Consider the following 27,964-nt stretch of genomic DNA (forward strand, 5'->3'; position numbering starts at 1 on the left):
CTTTTTGTGCTTTTATCACGAAAAAAAGTTATGATTACAAGTGTTGTAACATCCCAATTATATAATAACCAATAGGTTTAATCCTTTTCGACATCCCTATTTATGTACGAATGTCTCAATTGGGTCCTCGTTTTTTAAAGTGTATCAAAATGGTCCCTAATTTTGAAAATTGATATCAATTGAGTCCTTTCCGTTAAGTTGGCTGGACGGCGTTAAAAAAATTGATGAGTGGATGCTGAGATGACGAACGAACGCCCGTCCACCAGCGAACGAACGCTCGTCCACCAGCGAACGAACGCTCGTCCACCAGAGAACGAATGCTCGTCGACCTCTTACTACTGGACGACCGTTCGTTCCACACTGGACGACCGTTCGTTCGGTGGTCGACGAGCGTTCGTTCGCTGATGGACGAGCGTTCGTTTGCTGGTGGACGAGCGTTCGTTCGTCATCTCAGCATCCACTCATCAATTTTTTTAACGCCGTCCAGCCAACTTAACGGAAAGGACTCAATTGATATCAATTTTCAAAATTAGGGACCATTTTGATACACTTTAGAAAACGAGAACCCAATTGAGACATTCGTACATAAATAGGGATGTCGAAAAGGATTAAACCTAACCAATATTATATAATAAAGACGTCAACATTCAAATATAGAGAACAGTCAGCATATGACGTGTAATTTAAGTGCAGAATTACAGTCATCCAAAAAAGAAAGGAACGAAAATTTAAACTTAACAGTTTAAATTATTGAACACTACAACAAGTGTTCGAATAGGAAAGTTCTTAGCAGACTAAACCAGAACCTCGGTATCCTCTAGCTCTTGCTCCAAGGGAATCTCCTCGACAACATCTGCTCCCATCCAAGTGGATGATCATCGCCAAAGGAACGAAAATTTAAACTTAACGGTTTAAATTATTGAACACTACAACAAGTGTTCGAATAGGAAAGTTCTTAGCAGACTAAACCGCAACCTCGGTATCCTCTAGCTCTTGCTCCAAGGGAATCTCCTCGACAACATCTGCTCCCATCCAAGTGGATGATCATCGCCAAAGAAACGAAAATTTAAACTTAACGGTTTAAATTATTGAACACTACAACAAGTGTTCGAATAGGAAAGTTCTTAGCAGACTAAACCGCAACCTCGGTATCCTCTAGCTCTTGCTCCAAGGGAATCTCCTCGACAACATCTACTCCCATCCAAGTGGATGATCATCGCCAACGAAACATACCCAAACAGCACATAACAAAAACAATGCAAGGGTGAGCTAGATATAAAAAAAACATGTTATACATATAGCACAGTTAATTCATGTCATCATACGTAGTTATATATATATATATAAGAACAATTCAAGCATACTCATTAAACCACAACTCACACTCACACGACTCATCCGGATTTGTATAACTCTCGAACTAGCAGTCGTCTTTGCACTTGCATAGTTCTGTTGGCACTCTTCAACACTAGCAAGGTGAATCCCCAAGCTGCCTATCTCTGCCATTAAAGGCTATAGACGAGGACCTCCCTCTACTCTCACCACAGACACTGTTCTTCTCTATGTGAGCATGAACAATGCTTTGAGTGTAGGGATAGAGAGACCGAGCCCAAAGTTCACTACAGTTATACAGAACAACCACAACACCACATATCACTTTCATCCATCTCTCCCCGAGATGTCCAAATCATACTCAAACTCATCATTTACATCCACAGTCATCTCTCCCTGAGATGTCCAAATCATACTCAAACTCATCATTTACAACCATAGTCATATTATCAGAGTAATTTATCATATCTCATGCATTCACATGTTTTTCACATAAATCACATCAGAGTACATATTCCAACCACATTGCACACTTAAAACAAGAGCAAATAACCTTGGAACCGAACACTATTTGCCGAGCACTATTTGGACGAATACATTTGGACGAACGCTATCTGCCGAATGCTATTGTTGAATAGGCTTAATTACCTACTTAGTCCCCATGTTCGGAGGTAATTTGCTGTTTAGTACCCGGTTTTAAAAATGTAGGCATTTGATACCTATGTTTTGAAATTTGTATCAATTGAATCCTACCCACTTAACGCCGTTATAAATCTAACGTTTTTCTGACATCAACTTTGAATTGTGGACGAGCGGTTGTGGACGATCGTCCAAACAGAGGAGGACGCTCGTCCAACACTGGAGGACGCTCGTCCAAACAGAGGAGGACGCTCGTCCAACAGTGGAGGACGCTCGTCCAAACAGAGGAGGACGCTCGTCCAACAGTGGAGGACGCTCGTCCAACAGTGGAGGACGCTCGTCCAAACAGAGGAGGACGCTCGTCCAAACAGAGGAGGACGCTCATCCAACAGTGGAGGACGCTCGTCTAACAGTGGAGGACGCTCGTCCAAACAGAGGAGGACGCTCGTCCAACAGAAGAGGACGCTCGTCCAACGATGCTCGGACGCTCGTCCACTACCGCTCGTCCACAATTCAAAGTTGATGTCAGAAAAACGTTAGATTTATAACGGCGTTAAGTGGGTAGGATTCAATTGATACAAATTTCAAAACATAGGTATCAAATGCCTACATTTTTAAAACCGGGTACTAAACAGCAAATTACCTCCGAACATGGGGACTAAGTAGGTAATTAAGCCTGTTGAATACTAGTTGGTTGAATACTATTTGGACGAACGCTATATGACCGAACGCTATCTGCCGAACGCTATATGCCGAACGTATTTGGCCAATGTAAGACCCTTGTAAACTCAAAATTTTACCAAGTTGTAAAAATTTCAAGTTGTAGTGTAAAATAGAATGCTGTCAAAATTTGACATGGTTTACTATTTTATGTATAACTTTTTATACAATTAATATTTTGGGTTAATTCTTTTTCCATTAGAAAGTAGACTCAAAGAGCTTCGATTTGAGTACTCATACGTTTTTTTTCAACATCGGGAAGGGCCTCAACCAAATCAAACAAGTCACGAAAAACGTTATTTTGAGTTTTCTGCTGGTTAATCGATTAACAGCTGTAGTTAATCGATTGTTACAGAGAAAATTCGTGTTTTAGCCTCTGGACTCGAGTTAATCGATTAGCACTTTAGTTAATCGATTAGCTACGTCAGTTATGGAAACATAACAGCCTGGAACACGTTTTTTTGAGCGTGCAAGGTTGGGGAATCTTCCCACAAACCATTCTTTCCGGATTTTGGGGCTGGAAAATGGATTAGTAAGGCCAGATGTCGGTCTTTTATTGCTAAATTACAATATCTTGGGTCCTTGCTTGTCTTGGAGCCATTTCTTTAAATCCAAATCAGACTTGGAAGTTTGGGGAGAGTGGAGAGCTTTTTGGTGTGAGGAGAACGAAACTCTAAGTGTGCAGAGGTATTGGAGCGTGCTTGGTCTACCAGAAGGGAAGAGTTACTCTCTTGGAAGAAGAAGTTAAGATCTTCAAGAGGTAAGGGGAGCTAATCTATGTATTTTACTTTGTGGAAAATTTGTATGAATTGGATGAAATGTTTTAAGCATATGGAGATGATGTTAGATTGATCCTTGATCTTTGGTTTTCTGTTTGAATCTATGGACTTGTTATTATCAATATGATAAGGTGAGATAATTAAATGATGGATTGAGAATTCTGAATATGAAAGAAGCTTGAAGGTAAAGTTGTAAGGGGAGTTAGATTTAATCTATGAATTCTGCATAAGTTGAATGATGAAATAATTGTGTAAGGTGATGAATATATGTGAATTGGATGATGGAAATTCGTTCTAGCATGTTGGTATATGCGTAAATGAAGTTTTGATGGATTTGGGTGTGAATTAGGGTGGTAAACAAGGAAGTTTTAACTCACTTTTCATGAATACGAAAATTGTGTGTTTTGCTTAGTTAATGAATTTTTGGTTGGATGAATTGATGGAAGTATGAGATGATTATTGGAATTGTGTATGTTGGATCTGTGTTGACATGAAAATTCGGTGGTAGTGCTGTTAGAAAGGAAATCAAGTGTCTTTATGGTCAATTTGGGCTATTTTAGAGGAAGTGAGGTAGGAATTTTGAGTAAATGAGGGCTGCAGTGTTCCTGGACTGTTTGGGCAGTCTAGACAAGTCCATTGTGACTTGTTAGAAACATAAAAGTGGTCTAAAACATGTTCCAAGTAGTAGAATCAAATTTGGGTCCCTAAGTTGTTGAAGTTAGTGTTTTGGAGCTGAAAGTGAACTTTAATCACTTAAAAAAATGGTAGTAGAAATGCTTAGAATCATTTGGATAAGTTTAATTAAGTCTAAAACGAGAATTAAGAGTCTAAGAAGTTGAGAAAAGTGGTTAGAAATGGTCAAGGGAGGTTCTGCTACCATTCTGCAGAATTCTGCATGATGTGAAAAACTGACCGTTCGTCCATGTCGGATTTGGACGATCGGTCATGCCATGTGCTGAGTGGCGTTCGGTCAAATGTTGGTTTGGTTAACGTCCATTCTTGGTAGAAGCGTTCGGTCATAATCATGCTTTGGCTTAGGCATTTAGCGTTCGTCCATGTCTGGAGAGCGTTCGGTTTTCGGGGATGATATTAATAGCGTTCGGTCATTGGTTTAAATAACGATCGCTCAAGTTATGGTTTAGTAACGATCGCTCAGGTGTTGGTTAGTAGCGTTCGTTCATTCGCTGGTTTAGTAGTGTTCGGTCAGTTGATGGTTTAATTATCGTTCGGTCTTCATAAGGTTTGATAGTAAAGCGCTCGTTCAAGGAGTGTTGAATTCAATATGGTGTTCGGTTCTGAGCGTTCGGCCTAGTGTTTGATCTCACAGTGTTCGTCCATGAAGCGCTAGCTTTAACAGCGTTCGTCCCAATAGTGCTCGACTAAGAGTAACAACGCTCGTCCCAATAGTGCTCGACTAAGAGTAACAGCGTTCGTCCAAACAGTGTCCGTCCAATGGTTTATGACGTTCGTCCAAATAGTTAACTCGCACCTCCACTTTGCAGAATTTGTTTTCGATAGTTTTGGGGGTTCTGGATGTCCGTTTTGGACGTTCTCTAGGTCGTTTTGGGGGTTCTTGACCCTTCCGGAACTGTTGGTAATGGTTTCAAACCTGTTTGAGTTACCTAAAAATGAGTATTAAAAAGATATTAAAAAGATATAAAGAAAATGTGTTAGGTGTACACTGTTTTGAGTTGTTTGATATATCTATTTGATATAGGAATGTTGGGTGATCTGTTTGAGATTGCAAATTGATAGGAGAATGATGTTTGAATGGTTAAGTACTGTTGAAATCATGGTTGTATATGATTTGATTATAAGTTTCATGTTAAATGAAGAACTTGAATTGTTTAAAATTTGGTATTGTGATGATTATGTGATGATGATATGATATGTGCGTTATGGTATGGTTGGATTGGTATTGTGAGGATTATTGGATATGTGTATTTTTGGCTACTTGGTGTCATTAAATGAGTGGTGGATAGTAAGCGTTGTGGTTGCTGGCCCGGGGAAGCTCTATAGAGTGATGGGAAGTAACCCTATACACGGGTGACGTGTGTAACCGCCCGGGGAATCTCTTACATTTATGTAAGAGTGATGGGGTGACGTGGGGTACTAGTCCGGTGAAGCTCATTACAAAATTTGATTGGCGTCGTGCTTGCGGGCCCGAGGAATCTCTTTAGGCGAGTGATGAAGGGTATACTTGTACTTGTCCGGGGAAGCTCTTGATTAGAGTGATGGAGGGTGACTTGTGTACTTGCTCGGGGAATCTCCCTATAGAGTGATGGGAAGCAGCATTACACATTAGGGTAATGTGTAACGGCCCGGGGAAGCTCTGAAAAGAGTGATGGGAGTGACGCTAGTACAAATTGGTGTATGTATTTTGATTGATCTGTAATATTGGTGGATGTAGTTTGATTTATTTTGTAATGTATATTGGCGTATGCATTCTAATTTGATATTTTGATACATATTGGTATATGCATATGGTTGAAGCATAATTCGTACTTGGGTATATAGTTTGATCTGGTTAAGGTGTGGATGATAGTATGTTATTATGAGTATATTTATGATGTATATGAATTGTATTTTGTTAGCTCACCCTTGCTTGTTTGTGCATGTGAATGCGATGATCGTGTAATGTGTGATGTTATACGGGAGCAGATGTTATTGCAGATGTGATGGCTGATATTTCTGAACATGCATAAAGGATGAAAGAGAGATGGGATAGATGACTGGGAATGTATTTGTTTGTATTCGATCCTGACTATTTAAACGTTTTATTTTCGGAATAATCGGTTTGTAATAAATAACGTACTATTTTTCCGTGGAAGTTGAATATTAAAAATTTGAATTTTTACTTACGTGTTTTACGGAAAAATTAGTCAGCGTAACACAAAATTTCGGGGTGTTACAGCCAACACTATTCACCGCGCTATTCGGACGAACGCTATCTGTCGACAGCTAAATTGCCGAACACTATGCTATTTGGACGGACGCTATAAAATCCATCATAATCAGGCCGAACGCTAAATACCGAGCACCATATTAGATTGAACACTATTTGGCCGTACGTCATGAGATTAAGCACTATTGACCGAACGCTAAACAGGACACCATATTAAATCGAATACTATTAGGCCGAACGCTAAAACCAAACACCTCATTCAAATCGGATACTGCTTGGACGAACGTTAAGATCAATCTCTTGGGCTCAACACTAAAACACCAAACGTTATTAGACCGCATACCATTAGTTCGAACACCAAAAGAACGAACGCTAAGATCAAGGACTTATGCTGGACGCTAAAACTCCAAACGCTGATAGACAGAATACTATTAGGTCGAACACTATTGAACGAACGTTAAGATCGAGCACTTAGACTTAACGCTAAAACAGCGAACTCTATTAGACTGAATACTATTATTTGAACACTGTTTGGACGATCGGTCAAACATCAAACCTCATCTAGATCGAACGCTAAGTTTTTACGAGCATTACCTGAGGACAAACATCATCGAGACCGAACGTTCTCTATGAATGATCACTAACTTAGAATAATCACCATCAGGATCGAACGTTCACTATCAGATCAAGATCAAACGCTAATCATAATTCATACATCAAGACCGAACGCTTACAATCTAAACCTCAAAATACCTGATCCAGGTCGAACGCTATCAATCACTAATACCCAAGACCGAACGCTTATGATCCAAACCTAATAATCCAAATTAAGGACGAACGACTACAATCACTAATGCACCAAAACGAACGCTCAAGATCACTTCCTGAGAATACCAATTTAGGACGAACGCTTATAATCACTATTGCACCAAAACCGAACGCTCTCGATTCAAACCTAAGAATCCAATTTAAGACCGAACGCTCAAAATTACTAATACACCAAGGTTAGAGGGTGTGGGAACGTAAACTCCTTGTGATTTTGATAACCTTGTGTGCCAATAACTAAGCGTGGCTATGTCCACTCATAAACAGTGAAAGATTTTGGATGGATTGTTTGAGCACTGATCACTACCATGAGCAAGGCTGGGCAATCTCTGAAATCGGTTCTCTTGGATTTGATTCACAAGAGCAATGGCTTGAGATCCTTCAAGCAAATTCATGCGCATCTATTGACTTCTGCCCTTGTTGCCAATGACTTGGTTATTTCCAAGGCTGCAATTTTTTTGGGAAAACATGTTACAGATGTTCATTACCCTTGCAATTTCCTGAAGCAATTTGATTGGAACTTGAGCTCTTTCCCTTGCAATTTGCTGATTTCTGGCTATGCCTCTGGCCACTTACCCTGGCTTGCAATCCTGATTTATAGATGGACTGTTAGGAATGGTTTTGTGCCTGATGTGTACACTATCCCAGCAGTTTTGAAATCTTGTGCTAAGTTTTATGGGATTGTAGAGATTAAACAGTTTCATTCCGTAGCTTTGAAGACTGCCTTGTGGTGCGACATTTATGTGCAAAACACTCTTGTCCATGTGTATTGCATTTCTGGGGACACTGTTGGTGCTGGCAAGGTGTTTGATGACATGCTTGTGAGAGACGTGGTCTCTTGGACTGGCTTGATATCTGGGTATGTCAAGGCTAGGTTGTTTAATGAGGCCATCGCATTGTTTTTTAGAATGGATGTGGAACCTAATGTGGCAACCTTTGTCAGCATACTTGGGGCTTGTGGGAAATTGGGTTGTTTAAATTTGAGGAAAGGAATTCATGGGTTGGGTCTCAAATGTCTGTTCGGGAAGGAGTTGGTGGTATGCAATGCTGTGTTGGATATGTATATGAAGTGTGAGTCTGTCACTGATGGAAGGCAAATGTTTGATGAGATACCTGAGAAAGATATTATTTCTTGGACTAGTATGATAAGCGGGTTAGTGCAGTGCCAGTATCCCAGTGAATCGCTGGACTTGTTCTGCCAAATGCAAGGCTCAGGTTTTGAGCCGGATGGAGTTATACTTACTAGTGTGCTTTCTGCTTGTGCCAGCCTTGGGCTTCTTGACTACGGTAGATGGGTCCATCAGTACATTGATCAATGCCGTATCAAGTGGGATGTTCATATAGGAACTACATTGGTTGACATGTATGCAAAGTGTGGTTGTGTAGACATGGCGCAGCGTATCTTCAGTGGAATGCCTTCTAGGAATATCCGTACTTGGAATGCCTATATAGGTGGCCTAGCAATAAATGGACTTGGGAGGGAAGCATTGAAGCTATTTAAAGATTTGATAGTGTCAGGTGCAAAGCCTAATGAAGTGACATTTCTTGCTGTTTTAACAGCTTGCTGCCATTCTGGCTTTGGTCAGCAAAGGCCGAAAGTATTTCAATGAGATGTCAAGTCCCCTCTACAACCTTTCTTCCTGGTTAGAACACTACGGCTGCATGGTTGATTTACTCTGCAGAGCTGGACTGGTGGAGGAAGCTGTGGAGTTGATAAAGACAATGCCCATGTCCCCTGATGTGCAGATCATAGGAGCGCTTTTGAGTGCCTGTAATACATATGGGAATGTTGGATTCACCCAAGAAATCTTGAAATCACTGCAGAATTTTGAATTTCAAGATAGTGGCATATACGTGCTTCTTTCTAATCTGTATGCCTCTAACAAGAAATGGGCTGACGTGAGAAATGTTAGGAGACTGATGAAGCATAAAGGAATAAGCAAGGCTCCTGGGTCTAGCATTATAAGGGTGGATGGTAAGAGTCATGAATTTTTAGTTGGAGACAGTAATCATCCTCAAAGTGAGGATATTTACGTACTATTGGACATCCTTGCCAATCAAATATACTCTGAGGGGCATATTAATACCCTCTGCTAATCAGACAAGCACACTTGACCCTGAGCTCACGTATTTTGTCTATGGACTTGAACAACTTCTAATGGTGCATTCTATAAAGTGTCTCTAAATCATTTTAGACTTGTCTTATTTATTATGCTCAAACCAGGCCAGATTGGGACTTGATATGGAAGTTCATAATAGTTACAACGCGAGAGCACTGCATTTATGGAAAAGATACGGGGTCACTCCTTGCCAAATTAAGCTTAAGCTTATGCATTGAGAAGCAGCTCAGGAGCAAGATGGTTTCATAGGTACCCTCTTTTAGGGGCCAAAGGGAAATTTTGTCTTGCCCGTGACAGTGACAACGTTTAATGTTTATGATTGTGAGCGATCGGTCAATGGTCACCTGAACTTTGACGACAGTAGTTACTATGCCACAAGCTCTGACATGAGACAAACATAATAGAAATAGAAGCCACTTGGGTAAGTTCAGATACGGAATGCGTCAACTCATTCAATGGCACGTAGTCATAATAATAGAAGAACTCTACCATTACTGGTAGTAGTTTTCCTGAAGCATGAGCATGCTGAGTTTTTTATTTTCTTCCAAATGAGATTCCAATTTTATAGAAGATAAATTCTTGAAAATAAACATAATTTATACAACTTGTGTAAATTAAAGCAGTTGTTTGACCAAGTACTTGCATAGTTAGTTAAGTGGTGGTTTCAGAAATGGAAAAGGTTTCTTCGACAACGTCCATTTGACAACGATTTAACAACGACACGTGGTGTTCTCTGATTTGCTGTTGTAATTGGGAATTTGAAAAGGAGAAAACCTGATTTGGAGGGCAGTTTCGGAATAAGCAGTTCGCGCAGTTGGCGCGTAAGAGAGCCATTCACTTTCCCGAAACTGTGCGTCCACCGTTCTAAACTCTGGGCACGACAAAAAAGATGGTCTTTAGGAAAACCTTGGAAATCGTCGTTCGCAATTGTGTTTGCAACTATTGAAGTCCGACATTGAAGTGGTTTGTCTCCGTCGGCCATTGAAGTGGTTTGTCTCCGTCAGCCATTGAAGCATTGAAGTGTTGGTTGGAAGTGTATTGAACGGGCAAGCGTGTTCTCAGATTTTGTCGAAAGGAGTGGTTTTTTGGGTGTGGCAGTAATGTACAAAGTTGGTTGTGTTGACTGTTAATGGGAAGGTATTTTGTATGGCTTTGTTCGCTTTCGCCATTTATGTATGTGGTTGTTTGGTTTTTCCTTTTTTATTATGAGTTAGATTGTGTATGGTATGTTTGATGGCTGAGTTAAGGATTCGTGACTCCATGGTATGGGTACTTGCGATTTCGAAGGTGTTTAACTAATAGTAAGTTTATCAGCCTTTGCTATTGTAGGTGAATATTTGACAGACTCTATTATTAGAGTTCAAAATGGAATCCTGTAATAACAATGTAAGTAGACCGTAAACATGAATGCTTTCTTTGTTGTTTTTGAGAAGTGAATTGATTGTTATGATTTGGAAACTGTTTTATAGTGGCACCTTCGAGCTTGGATAGATATATCGTACATTGCCAACATGAACTCCTTACTGGCAGCGACACATAAGATGCGCATTTTACAAACTCCGTTTAAGTGGTGTTTAGAAATTGTAGATCCTTTAGAGGTGAACCTAAAATTGTTGAAAAAGATGGTTCGTTGATGGGTTCCCCACCATCAATTGTTTAGAGTTAGCCAACATCTGGTGCCTTTCGATGTGCAGGATGTGTTCATGAGTTTAGGGTTAGGAGTAGGGGGTTTGGATGTTCCTTTTGATGAATCAGTTGTGGGTAAAGTTGGTGAATCCTTTAATTCAAAATGTACGAAATTGAAAGACCTCATAGATATGTTCAATGTGCTTGTAGGTAATGATGATAGTGAGGTAGATGTGGTGTGTCGCTTGTATGTATTAGTTTGTTTTGTGGTGTTCTTTTTTCCTAGGAAGGCAAGATATGTGTCGAACATGCCTTGTTTAGTCTTAGATGACTTAGACAGTTTGTCTAGTTATGATTGGAGTAGTGTTGTACATACATATCTTGTAGATAGTCTAAATAGATGTAATAAGAAACTACTTTCTGGATGGATTGCTGATTCATTGAGCATAAGTGGACTGCCGAGGTAAGTAACTTTGTTATGAACTTATGTTGTTATTTTTTATGATTTTTGCTGTTGTTATGTGATTGTTTTATATTTATTGTCATTGTCAAAGGTACAGTTTGATTGGTACAATCCATAAAATTGTACCAATCAAACTGTACCTTTGACAATGACAATAAATATACAACAATCACATAACAACAGCAAAAATCATAAAAAATAACAACATAAGTTCATAACAAAGTTACTTACCTCGGCAGTCTTAAACAAAACATCTATTTTTTTGTTGTATAATTTAACGAAGAAAATCGCCTAACGCGCGGAAATTCCTTGGCAGAACAATCATCATGCAAACCAAGCCGTTCATACGCCCAAAGCTACAGTTAAAACAATCCAACTAATCAGAACAGTTATTACTATGGATTGACTTAATACAACAAACAACCAATATAAATCATACCTGCAAAACAATAGCATTCCCACTTATGCTCAATGAATCAGCAATCCATCCAGAAAGTAGTTTCTTATTACATCTATTTAGACTATCTACAAGATATGTATGTACAACACTACTCCAATCATAACTAGACAAACTGTCTAAGTCATCTAAGACTAAACAAGGCATGTTCGACACATATCTTGCCTTCCTAGGAAAAAAGAACACCACAAAACAAACTAATACATACAAGCGACACACCACATCTACCTCACTATCATCATTACCTACAAGCACATTGAACATATCTATGAGGTCTTTCAATTTCGTACATTTTGAATTAAAGGATTCACCAACTTTACCCACAACTGATTCATCAAAAGGAACATCCTAACCCTAAACTCATGAACACATCTTGCACATTGAAAGGCTAACTCTAAACGATGGATGGTGGGGAACCCATCGACGAACCATCTTTTTCAACAATTTTAGGTTCACCTCTAAAGGATCTACAATTTCTAAACACCACTTAAACGGAGTTGGTAAAATGCGCATCTTATGTGTTGCTACCAGGAGTTCATGTTGGCAATGTACGATGTATCTATCCAAGCTCAAAGGCGCCACTATAAAACAGTTTCCAAATCATAACAATCAATTCACTTCTCAAAAACAACAAAGAAAGCATTCATGTTTACGGTCTACTTACATTGTTATTACAGGATTCATTTTGAACTCTAATAATAGCGTCTGTCAAATATTCACCTACAATAGCAAAGGCTGACAAACTTACTATTACTCAAACTCCTTCGAAAACGCAAGTACCCATACCATGGAGTCACGAATCCTTAACTCAGCCATCGAACATACCATACACAATCTAACTCACAATAAAAAAGAGAAAACCAAACAACCACATACATAAATGGCGAAAGCGAATAAGGGCATACAAAATACCTTCCCATTAACCGTTAACACAACCAACTTTGTACATTACTGCCACATCCAAAAAACCACTTCTTTCGACAAAATCTGACAACGCTTGCCCGTTCAATACACTTCCAACCGACACTTCAATGTCCGACGGAGACAAACCACTTCAATGCCAGACTTTAATAGTTGCAAACACGATTGCGAACTACGATTTCCAAGGTTTTCCTAAAGACCATCTTTTTTGCCGTGCCCAGACTTTAGGATGGTGGACGCCCAGTTTCGAGAAAGTGAATGGCTCTCTTAGGCGTGAACTGCTTATTCCGAAACTGCCCTCCAAGTTTTCTCCTTTTCAAATTCCCAATTACAACAGCAAATCAGAGAACGCCACGTTGTTAAATCGTTGTCGAAGAAACCTTTTCCTTAATTTAAATATGGAAAACGTTTCTTCAACAACAGATTTTTGACAACAATTTGACAACAACACGTGTCTCACTGTCATTGGTTGTTTTTATTAAATTTTGTTTAAAGATTCATTTTGTTTTGGAGGGCATTTTTGGAATAATTTTCAGAAACTTTTTGGCGCTTTTCAGAAACCCTGCAAAAGTCTCTTTCCTCATTTTCGAAACTCTCTCTCTATCTTTTCGAAACTTTCTCTCCCCCTTCACCGAAAGATCCTTCAAAATTCTATCTCCGTCATTGAAGTTCCTTCCTTTGAAACTCTCTCCGTCATTGAAGTGGTGTCTCTGTCCACCGTTGTTCGTCCGTCGCTTGGGTCCACCAGTGTCTTTGGAGGAAGTCGTCTCTCTCTCTCTCTCCGCCATTGAAGTGCTTTCTGTGCGCCATTTCTCCAAAGCTCTCGTTTTTCCGCTGACCCCGTTGTTCCTTCGTCGCTTAGGTGCATTGTTCCTTCCTCTTTGGTTAGCGAGTGGTTTTGTTGGTATCATTTCTCCAAAGGTATTGTTTTTTCGTATAAACAACCTATAAACAATGGTGCAGAACGTCACTTCTCAACCTATAAACAACCTTCGTGGGTCTTCCATCCACATAGGACTCACCAAACTCGAAATTGCTTGTTATGGACACCTTAAACCATGGCCAACAGGGGGATCCATCCATAAAAACTTGAAAACACAGTCGTCAGGACTGTTGGGGAGTGCTTCAGCCATGTCTGGGTAGCACTCCTTAACTTTTGGTACAAAAGGGGATTTTCCACTGGTGCAGGGAGCACACCCAATAACGTTTAACTCACTCACCCATCTCAAAAAATGAAAAATTCAACAAAAATAGAGAATGGGGAGTAGTGTTCATCTAGCTAGGGAGTACAGTTGAAGTTTCTGTACAAAATACCCATTTTCTTTTGGTAATCGATTACAGGGGTCTTGTAATCGATTAGCAGAGGAAAAAGCGTAATTTGTACAGAAACTTCAACTGTACTCCCGAGCTAGATGAACATTGCTCCCCAACTCTGTTTTTCTGACCTTTGCTACTTGTTTTGTTCTTAAATTTCTCCACCGAAATCCAAATGACTTGATTCTTGTTTTGTTGGAATCTAGACTCAAAGATCTTTCAAACAAAACAAGAATCAACTCATTTGGAGTTCGGTGGAGAAAGTTTTGAGGAAAACAACCAGCAAAAGTCAGAGGTGGTAGAAATATATAAAACGTTAACTTTAAGGAATTAACTGCACCTACTCAGGTGTCCAAAAATTATAAATTAGTAGTCATTGGAAAGATATTTGAGTCTAATTTCTAATAAAAAAATAATCACATCATTTGGAGGTCTGTGGAAAAAGTTATGATTAAAATAGTCAGTAAAGGTCAAAGTTGACAGCATGAGTTATGCACATCACCTCAATTGGAGAAAACCACCTAAATGAACATTTTTATTTTGAAGAAATCAATGACCTAACCTCATTATTGGTGCAGAGAGCTCACCGAATAACATTGAACTCACTCACCCATCTCAAAAAAGGAAAAATTCAACAAAAATAGAGAATGGGGAGCAGTGTTCATCTAGCTGGGGAGTACAGTTGAAGTTTCGATACAAATTACCCTTTTTCCTCTGGTAATCGATTACAGGGGTCTTGTAATCGATTACCAGAGGAAAAAGGGTAACTTGTACAAAAACTTCAACTGTACTCCCCATCTAGATGAACACTGCTCCCCAACTCTGTTTTTCTGAACTTTGCTACTTGTTTTATTCTTAACTTTCTCCACCGAACTCCAAATGACTTGATTCTTGTTTTGTTGGAATCTAGACTCAAAGAGCTTTCCAACAAAACAAGAATCAACGCATTTGGAGTTCGGTGGAGAAAGTTATGAGCAAAACAACCAGCAAAGGTTAGAGGTGGTAGAAATATATAAAACGTTAACTTTAAGGAATTAACTGCACCTACTCAGGTGTCCAAAAATTATAAATTAGTAGTCATTGGAAAGATATTTGAGTCTACTTTCTAATAAAAAAAGAATGGTTTAATGTCTCCGTAGGTCCCTATTTTTGTCATGAATTTCAAATAGGTCCTCGTCATTTTCGGCGTATCAATTCTTGGTTGCTTGGGATTCCTTTGTAAATCTGGCCTGGATCTTTGGACAAATTGGTCCTGAAAATGATTGTATCTTAGCCCTGTTTTTTGCCCATCTTTGCATTATGTATACCCTAATTTCTTCCAGCATTGTTATGATTGGTTTAGTCCTGGTGTGAACCAAGACACTGTTGAAAGCCTCACTGATATTGTTGACCAATGTGTCACATTTTGGTGTTGGACTGAATCTGGACCTTGACCAATATCTACAACAGATGATATATGTTAAAACTGCAACTAATATGGACAAACATAAAATAATATACAAAGGGCAAAAATAATTAATACAAATTGTCAACCTTGGAGGGATGGCAATCAAATGCTTGAATGCGTCTTCATTTATATCTTTAATGTTTCTCATCTCCCTTTCCCAGTTTTGTGGATGAGTGGCAGTAGCTGCCCTCCACATCAGCTGTTTAAGATTTTTACCAGGAAACTTTTTCCTAAAGTTTGAATATAAGTGTCTGACACAAAATCTCTGGTCAACACCTGGGAGTAACTGTTGAATGGCTGGTAGTAGACCCTGTGGTGTTAACGTAAATGATTTATCATCATATCAAATTAATGAACCAATATACGAAAGAAGCAATTTAAATATGATTATTACCTTTTGTTGGTCGGAGACAAAAGTAATTGAACAACACACTTCTCCACCACCAAGATCATCAATCAAAAGTTCCATAAACCACATCCATGAATCTTTGTTTTCGACTTCTACCACCGCATATGCAATGGGCAACATTTGATCATTTCCATCCCTCCCAACAGCCGTCAATAGCTCACCACCATACTTCCCTTTCAAAAAGGCTCCATCTAATCCAATTATTGGCCTACAACAGACAAAACTGTCTTTGCATGCCTTCAGACAACAGTAAAATCTCTTGAAAATTAACTCACCCTCATTATTCTCAACATGGACCTTAACTGTAGATCCTGGATTTCTTTCCAACAACTCATGCGCATAATCATATATCCTCTTATATTGCTCATTAAAGGACCCATCAATTTCATTAGAAGCAATAGCTTTGGCTCTATAAGCCATAGACCTTGATATACCTATGTTCCACTTCCTTTGAACTTTTTCACGAATATCAACACCCTTCATCTTAGGATTTTCCTGAACTGTTTTCACCAACTTTTTGCTCAACCACTTGGCGTCAACTAACTTCAGGTTGAACTCCCTGCTGCATGTATGAATGTCTTTTTTAGTTCTCAGCTGCCATGATTTTACAGCCTCCATATAACCAAAGTATATGGTCCATGGGCATTCTCCTTTTGCACCAAAGCACTTCATCCTCAATCTTCTCTTGTCATTTTTTACAAACTTTATATTCCTCCCATTTTCCAAGGCATACCCTTTTACAGCATCTAAAATATCTTGCTTTTCTGCAAAAAAGGTCCCAACTTCCCATGTAAAGTCTACCATACTTTTTGGCATACAAAAAATACCAAACCTCCCATAACCTTCACTGTCATTAACCTCTTCATCACTATCTGTTGCACTAAGAAATTCCTCAGATTTCCACTCAAAATCTGACAATCCTCTATCGTCATGATCATCACATTCAACACTGACATTATCACGGTCATCATCACTATCATAAAGACTTTCTACTTCTACTTCTACTTCGACATTACAATCTACATCACCATCTATATCACATTCAACACTCACATCTACTAGGCCCTCTAAGCACTCATTAATTCCATGTACATCACCTTCTTCAGTAGATGTACTCCAACTACAAAGATAAACTTCATCCTCCACGACTCCTTCACACACATTCAACTCTTGCTCTTCTTCAACCTCATGCAACTCTTGTACGTGACCATGACCTTCAACCTCTACTTGAACAGCACCACCATCTTCTTCACCCTCGTTCACCTCTTCTAAGTCACCATCAACTACATCATTTACTTCAACACCGTCACCATCTTCTTCACAAACATTCACCTCTTGTAAGTCACCATCAACTACATCATTTACTTCAACACCGTCACCATCTTCTTCACAAACATTGACCTCTTGTAAGTCACCATCAACTACACCATTTACTTCAACACCCTCACCATCTTCTTCACAAACATTCACCTCTTGTAAGTCACCATCACCTTCACCATTTACTTTAACAGAATCACCATCTTCTTCAACCTCTTTTTGTACTGTACCATTACCTTCAACTTCTCCTTCATCATTAGTAATGTCTTCAAGCATATGAATGACTTCGGGATCAGAAACTACATGGACAACGTATAAGTGAACTTCACCATTAAGCCTAGCTAAGTTAGCCATATGCATGGCACCTCTGTCATCAATCAATTGTTCCAACCTATTTTCCAACACTAAACCCCCTCCTAAACAGTACCATAAATCTTTAAAATTCTCATATCCTAAACTTTTGACTACACTGACAACCACAAAAAAACTCCACGTGTCAGGGTCAAAGGACAAAGTTGTTGTCTCCCCTTCATACTTTACGGTACTATCATTAATGAACTTTCCTCCATGGTGGAACACACATACAATAGCGTCCTCCATTACGCACAACACAACATAAATATATCTACAGACCTATTATGAAAACATATCACGACAAAAAAAATATATATTAAAACAGGCACAGAGATCAAATAACTTTAAACATACGCACTCAGACAAAGTCAAATAACTTTAAACATACATGGGGGACCACCAAAATGCAATCAAAACCAGAGACCAAACCATACATCAATGGGGGACCACCACCGAATATTGTAGTTTCGATTGAATAAAAACGAATACAATAAAGCACAAACACTTACCTTCATTTAGATGAACCTCCACTGACCACGTGCTTCAGCTTCTTGCTTCCAACAACAAAAGGACCCACAGACACCGCCCACTGCATGCACTCTGCCGCTTCAGCTCGAACTTACGATCGCGATTTTTGGCCTCTCACGAATAATAAAAACCCTCAAATTCTTTCCCCAATCTCAGTTGCCCTTTAATTTTTTCAAATTTCCTACTTTGCCCTTACCCAAAACTGAATAAACATACGTGCATACCAATTATTTAATACAATAATCGTTTTAAATGCCACGTCTGCACTCAACCATGCCACCTAACCAATACCGTAATGGGCGTTTGTCCAAATTAACGGCAGGCCTGTAATTGATTCAATTTTACAAAAACAAGGACTCAATTGAGACGCCGAAAATGAAGAGGACCTATTTGAAATTCAAGACCAAAATAGGGACCTACGGAGACATTAAACCAATATTTAAATTTAAATTTTATTTTTTGTACACTTGAAATTATTATTTTTATATATAAGATTGCTAAATTGAATTTTATCTTTAATAACAAAATCCCTATGATTAATTAACATAATTAATATATAATTTAACTGGATGAATATATATATATATATATATATATATATATATATATATATATATATATATATATATATATATATATATATATATATATATATATATAACATGGGTTATGGCATAGAAACTCTCCTAGATCCAACATAAATGCATTTTAGACTCTCTAAACACATCATGCTACAACCAATCAACGAATAATACACAATTGAATGAAAGAAAAAAACTTGTACTTCTTTTTTGGAACAAAAAAAGTGCCTATTATTGTCAGAACAAGGCAAAAGCTTAAGAAATTTCACAATCGTGTCAGATAGTGTTACAAGAGGATTTTAAAAGACTAAGAAATACTATGTTTTTATCAGAAGGGTTAATACGATAGCAGAGGAAGGAAGATTTATACTCACATATGATAAGGATATTTAAGTGAAAGAAGTTATAGTGAGTCACATGGAACCCACCAACATTGGTTCGACAACATCCTTTATATATAGGCTCCCCATCTACAAACTGGAAATATATATTTGAACAAATTATTATTAAGAGTTGTCACAGTTCATACACATGATGAGGTTATCTATATCTAAATCAGCAACTATGCAATAAAGCAGAATGGTCATTGAATTTATTTAAATATTTTGATGAATACTTTTCCAATTTATTCAACGGTATTCTTATACATGATTTTATTCCCCCATAGAGGGACATGTCCCTTACCCCATGGGCTACCTTTTGAGGTTAAGTATGAATCAGACTCAAACTCAAATTCCTATACTTACAATTATAGAAAGCATGTTTTTATTTTATTTTTGTAAAATGTAGTGATAGTTTTTTATGAAAAAGTTAGTCAAGGTTATTTCTCATATTAATAAAAAATGTTTTTTTCCGGTTATGATGTTTTAAAAATAACGTTATTTTTCATAAAAATAAACTATAACAAAAAGCTCTACATCTGTAACATCCCAAAATATAGTAATACCATAATTCAGAATTAATTACAATTAACAGTGAACAGTAAACAGTCTTAATATTAACAGGAAACCAAGGTTCAAAGCCTAACGGCTGGTGTACAATTAACGAGCGTATCCAAGTGCAGAGAAAATAAAGCAGAACAACTTAAGGTTTCAGAGTTACAAATTTCAGCTCAAAAATAACGAGCACTAATAACGAACGGTTTTACAAAAATGATAACCGAACGTTCCAAAATGAACTAATATATATACAGTACTAAACTAACGAGCGCTCTAAGGCTCGGCTTTAACTTCAACTTCCACCAGATTTGCATCCTCCAAATTTTCTTCTTCCAGCATGACTTCAAGGGATGCATCACCATCTGCTCACATCCACAACGGATGATCATTGCATTTTGACAAGACGAAAGCACATGGACAGTAGACAACACAAATGGAAAACGCAAGGGTAAGCTTATACTGTTTAATTAATACAACACACATACAGTTCGTAATTCGATTCACACATACATCAAGTAACTTAATCATGTAATTTAACATAGAAAGATATATATGACAGACCGTCCGGACTGTATGAACCATGTAGTTACAGGCGTCCTTGCACCCAAGTGGTGTAATAGCCGGGATATACCTAATCAGCTTCCACTTGAGGTTAATCCTTCGCCCCTGCTAAGTGAGGGATACGAAAGACCTCCTGCCATTCCCACACATGACTACCCCCTTCTACGTGAAGATGAGCATCACGGAATATCAGGATGGACCAAGCCAGCATTAACTAACCACAGTCATACTTTACCAATTCAATATTCAATCATATAAGAGACGTTCCTCCCTGGAACGCTCATCCAATATCCATAATCATAGATTCGATCCATATAGTATTCACACTGTAATTCAATACGATGTAACATCAATTTCATCTTTGACTGTAAAAGAATAACATAACGAACGTAATTTCTGTGGATTCGGTTATATGAATATGACTCGACTTGAGGTGTATTGGTACTTAGAAAATAATCATGATAGAAACTTGAACCAGATTTAATTTACAAAGAAGGGTCAAGAACACTTAGAATTATTTTTCAATAGATTTACATATGAATCCAATTCCAGGAATGGGACGAACGCAAAGAAAATGAATATTTAAATACTTTGAACGAACGCTATTTTATCAATTGAATATTCACTTAGTACGAACGCGAGGTAAGAGACCTAGCGAGATTCAGAACGGACGCTCGTGATAAGACCGAGCGCTTATTGAGAACGGACGCTCGACATAATGCCGAACGCTACAAATGACGAACACTCGACATAAGGTCGAACGCTTATGAAAAACGAACGCTCAACATAAGGACGAGCGCTATCAGGGACGAACGTTCAACATAAGGCCGAACGCTAATTAGGACGAACGCCTCGGTATAAGACCGGGCGTTACTTATTCATAAAGTTTTAAATATTTAAATATTGCTGAGCTAGACGAACGCTCAGACATTCAATTTGGGACGCTCGTTCATGAGCAGAATTCTTTCCAAATGAAAGAATCCCAATCTAAGTTACTTTACTGAAATGCCGAACGGTTTAAGACCGTACAGGGACGAACGTCATTTATCAGTGGGAAAGAATGAAATTTCAGATTTCTCAACCTTAGCAAAATTTTCCAGATTTCCAATTTATAACTTTATAACTTTCATTCCAGATTTAATTCACCTTAAACATCATCATCATACCGATTTCAACATTTGAATCATTCCAACTATACAATCACCATACTCCATTTATACATGATCAGATCAACATGCATTTAATCAAAATCAAAAACAACATATATAATACATACAAGCAGTATTTGTTCATGACAGATTAAACCAACATCAGAAATCATATCCTATATCAGTAACCGTTCACAACAGCTCAAACATCAGACTTTACATACATTCAACTCATATCACAAAATCAAGCAGTATGAATTAAACTTATAAGCTTCCCTTACCTGATCTAGCAGTGCACTTCCAAAGGCTTAGAGTTTCTCTCGTGCTCTCACGGCTTTCTATCAGAAATTCACTCAACCACTTCAACTTAATCTAACACACCAAAACCGTAAACAGATCAGACTTCTAACTCATGCATGCAACCAGAATTTTGGTTTGCAGGAACTAAATGGACGAAAGTGCAAAGACGAGAACTTACCAGTTCAGTTCTCAATTCTGTTCGGATCAGAATGATGTTCACAGTGCAGGGAAGGTTTCTATGGTGTCTGAAATGAGATCAGAGGTTTGATAGTGAGTTATCTTAGAGAAAAGATGAAAACGGTTTAGAGAGAGGGCAGAGAATTTGGATGCAGAAATTCTGAGAAGAAGATGAAACATGCAGGAGGAAGAGGGAGAGTTTTTCAGAATTATTTTTCTCTTCCCAATGCAGAATAAACTCCCCAACCTCCACACGCCACTTGTCTCCCCCTAACCTTCTCAGAATGCTCCAACCGTGACACATGGCAGGCGCATGCAGTGGAAGTGTGAGTGCATTTTGACGTGTCACGGTGCATTAAAATAGTGATCAGAGAATGAATTAGTGTGTATTAATTTATCAGGTTCTCACATTCCCCCTAACTACAAAAATTTTCGTCCTCGAAAATTCTAAAGCTTACCAGGGAATAGATGAGGGTACAATTTCTTCACAGCCTCTTCCACCTCCCATGTTGAGTCACCAGTCTTGGCATTCCACACCACTTTCACAAGACGAACATCTCTGCCTTTGTAGAGTCTGGTGCGGCTGTCTTCCACACAAACAGGTTGCATCTCCAGTGTCCGGTCTGGGCGAATTTGGATGTCTTCTAACTCCAGTACGTGTGATGGATCAGCTATATACTTCCGGAGTTGTGAAACGTGAAAGACTGGATGAAGGTTGGACAGTTGAGGAGGTAAAGCCAGCTCATACGCCACTGATCCAATCTTCTTCAGAATCTGATAAGGTCCTACGTACTTTGGTGAAAGCTTCTTTGGACGAAGAACTCTTCCCACTCCAGTGATTGGATTCAACCTTAGAAAAACATGATCACCAGCAGAGAACTCTAAGGGTCTTCTTCTCTTATCAGCATAAGATTTCTGCCTGCTTTGAGACGTTTTCAACCGTTCCTGGATCAGTTTCACCTTCTCGGTTGTTTGCTGGATCAAGTCAGGTCCGGTTAACACATTCTCACCTTCTTGGAACCAACACAAAGGAGTTCTACACTTCCTTCCATAAAGAGCTTCAAACGGTGCCATTCCTATGCTTGCTTGAAAGCTGTTATTGTATGTGAATTCAACAAGCGGCAGAACTTCATCCCATACTCCCATATGATCTATAACGCAAGTCCTCAACAAGTCTTCAAGAGTCTGGATGGTTCGCTCAGATTGGCCATCCGTCTGAGGGTGATAAGCAGAACTCATTTGCAGTTTGCTTCCCAATTCTCCTTGCAATGACTGCCAAAAACGAGATGTGAATCTCGTGTCCCGATCTGATATAATACTTGAAGGAACTCCATGCAGTCTAACAATCTCCTTAATGTACAATTTGGCCAAGTTTGACATGGACATCTTTAAATTAACAGCCAAGAAATGGGCGCTCTTAGTCAATCTATCCACAATTACCCAAATTGAATCATGGTTTCGGACTGTACGTGGCAGATGAGTCACGAAATCCATGGAGATGCTATCCCACTTCCATTCTGGAATCTCCAATGGCTGCAGCAATCCTCCTGGTCTTTGATGTTCAGCCTTGGCTCTTTGACAGGTTAAACAAGATGACACAAAACGTGCAATGTCACTCTTCATCCCAGGCCACCAGAATGACAAACGAAGGTCCTGATACATCTTAGTCATGCCAGGATGCATGCTAAGACGGCTGTGATGTCCCTCCTCCATTATGATTCTCTTCAGCTCACTGTCATTTGGAACACACGTTCTCCCCATATATCTCAGTAGACCATCCGTTCCAGCATTGAACCCCTTAGCCTGATCTGTACCGAGCACGCTCAAGATTTTCACCAATTCTTCATCCTCACGTTGCTTCATCCAAATTCTGTCAAACACATCACTGGAAATTCTAAGATTACAACACTTTATAACGTTCGCTCCTAAATCAAATTGTAATCTTAGATCTCTAAAACTTTCCACCAAATTCAGCTCCTTCACCATCATTGCAGAAACTCTTACGGCCTTCCTACTCAAGGCATCAGCCACCACATTAGCTTTTCCAGGGTGATACAACAGTTCGAATTCATAATCCTTCAAGAATTCAAGCCACCTCCTTTGCCTCATATTCAATTCCTTTTGATCAAAGAGGTACTTGAGACTCTTGTGATCACTAAACACTTGAAACGTTGCACCATACAGATAATGCCTCCAGATTTTTAATGCAAACACGACTGCTGCTAGTTCCAGGTCATGAGTGGGATAATTCTTCTCATGAATTTTCAGCTGTCTGGAAGCATAAGCCACTGCCCTCCTTTCCTGCATCAGCACACAGCCCAAACCTTGATATGATGCATCACAATACACTTCAAAAGGTTTGGCTGTATCTGGAATGACCAACACAGGAGCGCTTGTTAATTTCCTCTTCAATTCCTGGAAGCTCTCCTCACATTTATCTGTCCAAGCAAACGGCTGGTCCTTCCTGGTAAGGTAAGTCAGAGGGGCTACTATCTTAGAAAATCCTTCAATAAACCGCCTATAGTAGCCCGCAAGTCCCACAAAGCTCCTAACCTCCGTGACAGAGCGTGGACTCTCCCAATCCAGCACTGCCTTCACCTTGGCTGGATCTACTGCAATACCACCAGCAGAAACAACGTGCCCCAAAAATTGGATCTCCTTCATCCAGAATTCACACTTTGAACGCTTGGCATACAGCTCTTTCTCCCTCAACACGGTCAAGACAATTCTCAAATGGTCTTCATGCTCTTCAAAGCTCTTGGAATAAATGAGGATGTCATCAATAAACACCACAACAAACTTATCCAAGTACGGTCTAAAGATTCTGTTCATGTAATCCATGAAGATTGCAGGTGCGTTTGTCACTCCAAAGGGCATCACCACATACTCATAATGACCATATCGAGACCGGAATGCAGTCTTCTGAATATCCTCCTCTTTCACTCTAATTTGATGATAGCCCGAACGTAAGTCAATCTTAGAAAACACACACGCACCATGCAACTGATCTAGAAGATCGTCTATCCTTGGCAGTGGATACTTGTTCTTGATGGTCAGCTTATTAAGTTGCCTATAATCAATGCATAGCCGTGAGCTGCCATCCTTCTTCTTAACCAACAACACAGGTGCTCCCCATGGTGAAGCACTTGGACGGATGAACCTCTTGTCCATCAATTCTTCAATCTGTTTCTTGAGTTCGGCCAACTCAGCTGGTGCCATTCTATATGGTTGAACCGAGATGGGTGCAGCAGTGGTTACCAAATCAATTGTGAATTCTACCTCACGGATGGGAGGTAGACCAGGTACTTCATCCGGAAAAACATCTGGAAATTCATCCACTACTGTTCGTCCTCCACTGTTATCAACATTGGATGAACGCTCCATCTCATTGCCTTCATACGTCATGATAAGGAAACAGCTTGCCCCCTCCATGATGTCCTCCTTAAACTGCCCAAGAGTGATTGACAGTTCTTCCTCTTCTTCATTTGGAAAGACTAACTCCTTCTTCCCACAATCTATAATAATATGGTTGGTAGCCAACCAATCCATTCCTAGAATTATTTCCAAGTCCTTCAAAGGTAAACAGATTAAGTTCACCTTATAACTATGCCCCTCAACCACAATAGGACATCTAATGCACACGGTAGATGTCCTAATCTCTCCAGCCGCTGGTGTTGATACCACCAAGTCAAACTGCATATCCCTCTCCACTATTCCCAGCTTTTCAACACACGCCTTCGAGATGAAGGAGTGCGTCGCCCCAGAATCAAACAGTACATGACAAGGCATTCCAAACAGCAAGCATTCACCAGTTATAAGATTACCTGCGCTTGCTGCCTCCGCTCCAGTGATAGCGTACACACGACCTACTGCTTGTGCTCGTCCCCCCCTGGGCTGACTTCTTCCAGCGTTTGGTGGTCTCATCACTGCTCTTCCACTCATGTTACACTCGTTCCCCACGTGTCCGTTTCGTCCACATCGGTTGCAGTGTTTTCCTCCCACTAGCTGAGGGCAGGACGAACGATAATGCGGCCCCCCACATTGAAAGCAAGTTACATTTCCTTGTCCAGTCTGTCCGACAGGAATCAATGCTTGAGAACCACTCGTATTGGCTGATTGATTCGGACGAGAGTAAGGTAGTCTCCTTTGAACAGAACCTCCCCTGGACACCATTGGTCCCCTACTAACTTGTTGTTGCTTCTTGTGTAGTTCCGCCTCTGCCAAGTTCTTCTCCAACACCTTGGCCCTCTCAACCATAGCAGGGAACGTTCTGATACACAAACTGGAAATCACAACCTTTAGATCACTGCGTAGACCGTTCTCAAATTTTCTGCACTGCCACTCCTCACTAGCGGCCATTGTATTGAAGCGAATCAAGTGTTTGAACTTGTTCGTATATTCAGAAACTGACATTCCCCCCTGAACCAGCTGTAAAAATTCAACCTCCTTTGCAAAACGGACACTGTCAGGGAAGTACTCTTCATAGAATTTGTTTCTGAACACTTCCCAAGTAATCTGCTGGTGAGCGTCTGTTAAAATGGCTCTGACGCTTGCCCACCAGTGGCTCGCCTCTCCAGTTAGCAAGTACTCTGTATACGCCAAGCGGTTTTCATCCAGACATCTCTTGGCGTTGAAAATTCTCTCCATGTCCCTCAGCCACTGATCAGCTTCATCCGGTAGACCCTTCCCACTGAACTTGGCAGGGTGATGCTGAAGGAAACTCTCCAGACTCCATTCAGCGTTCGGTTGAGCAGCGTTTGAAGAAGATGCTCCAGGCGCACCTCTAGTTGCAGCCAAGATCTCCATCAACTGCCTTTGCGTGTTTTCAGAATTGACACGCGAGGCCTCCAAACCTTGCATAGCAGCTTGGTTTTGCTGCATCAGAGTGGCGTTCTGCTCCAGCAACGTTGTGTTCTGTTGATGTAGCCTTTCAACCACAGTTTCCAACAACCTAGTGTTGCTGGACGTATCTGACTCACTCGGTTGGGGAGGAGGAGGAAGTCTAGGCGCCATTAGTTCTCTGGATCAGAGAAAAACGAGCGTTAGTAAAGTTCAAGAGTTAAAACAATAACTCCTTAACACATAATAAGCACACAGCAAAAACGTAGTGCACTCATAACCTACAGTGTTCCTTAAAAGAACAAAACTGCTCTGATACCACTAATGTAACATCCCAAAATATAGTAATACCATAATTCAGAATTAATTACAATTAACAGTGAACAGTAAACAGTCTTAATATTAACAGGAAACCAAGGTTCAAAGCCTAACGGCTGGTGTACAATTAACGAGCGTATCCAAGTGCAGAGAAAATAAAGCAGAACAACTTAAGGTTTCAGAGTTACAAATTTCAGCTCAAAAATAACGAGCACTAATAACGAACGGTTTTACAACAATGATAACCGAACGTTCCAAAATGAACTAATATATATACAGTACTAAACTAACGAGCGCTCTAAGGCTCGGCTTTAACTTCAACTTCCACCAGATTTGCATCCTCCAAATTTTCTTCTTCCAGCATGACTTCAAGGGATGCATCACCATCTGCTCACATCCACAACGGATGATCATTGCATTTTGACAAGACGAAAGCACATGGACAGTAGACAACACAAATGGAAAACGCAAGGGTAAGCTTATACTGTTTAATTAATACAACACACATACAGTTCGTAATTCGATTCACACATACATCAAGTAACTTAATCATGTAATTTAACATAGAAAAATATATATGACAGACCGTCCGGACTGTATGAACCATGTAGTTACAGGCGTCCTTGCACCCAAGTGGTGTAATAGCCGGGATATACCTAATCAGCTTCCACTTGAGGTTAATCCTTCGCCCCTGCTAAGTGAGGGATACGAAAGACCTCCTGCCATTCCCACACATGACTACCCCCTTCTACGTGAAGATGAGCATCACGGAATATCAGGATGGACCAAGCCAGCATTAACTAACCACAGTCATACTTTACCAATTCAATATTCAATCATATAAGAGACGTTCCTCCCTGGAACGCTCATCCAATATCCATAATCATAGATTCGATCCATATAGTATTCACACTGTAATTCAATACGATGTAACATCAATTTCATC

The 27,964-nt window shown here is 39.6% G+C and overlaps 1 pseudogene; it reads left to right on the forward strand.

Moving 5' to 3' along the window:
* Positions 1-7,265: 7,265 nt before the first annotated feature.
* LOC148195463 (pentatricopeptide repeat-containing protein At4g38010 pseudogene) lies at positions 7,266-10,713 on the forward strand (annotated as a pseudogene).
* The last annotated feature ends 17,251 nt before the right edge of the window (positions 10,714-27,964 follow it).

This window comes from Vigna umbellata, chromosome 7 (assembly GCF_029865625.1).
Source record: "Vigna umbellata cultivar VRB3 chromosome 7, Vumbellata_1.0, whole genome shotgun sequence".
Lineage (NCBI taxonomy): Eukaryota > Viridiplantae > Streptophyta > Magnoliopsida > Fabales > Fabaceae > Vigna > Vigna umbellata.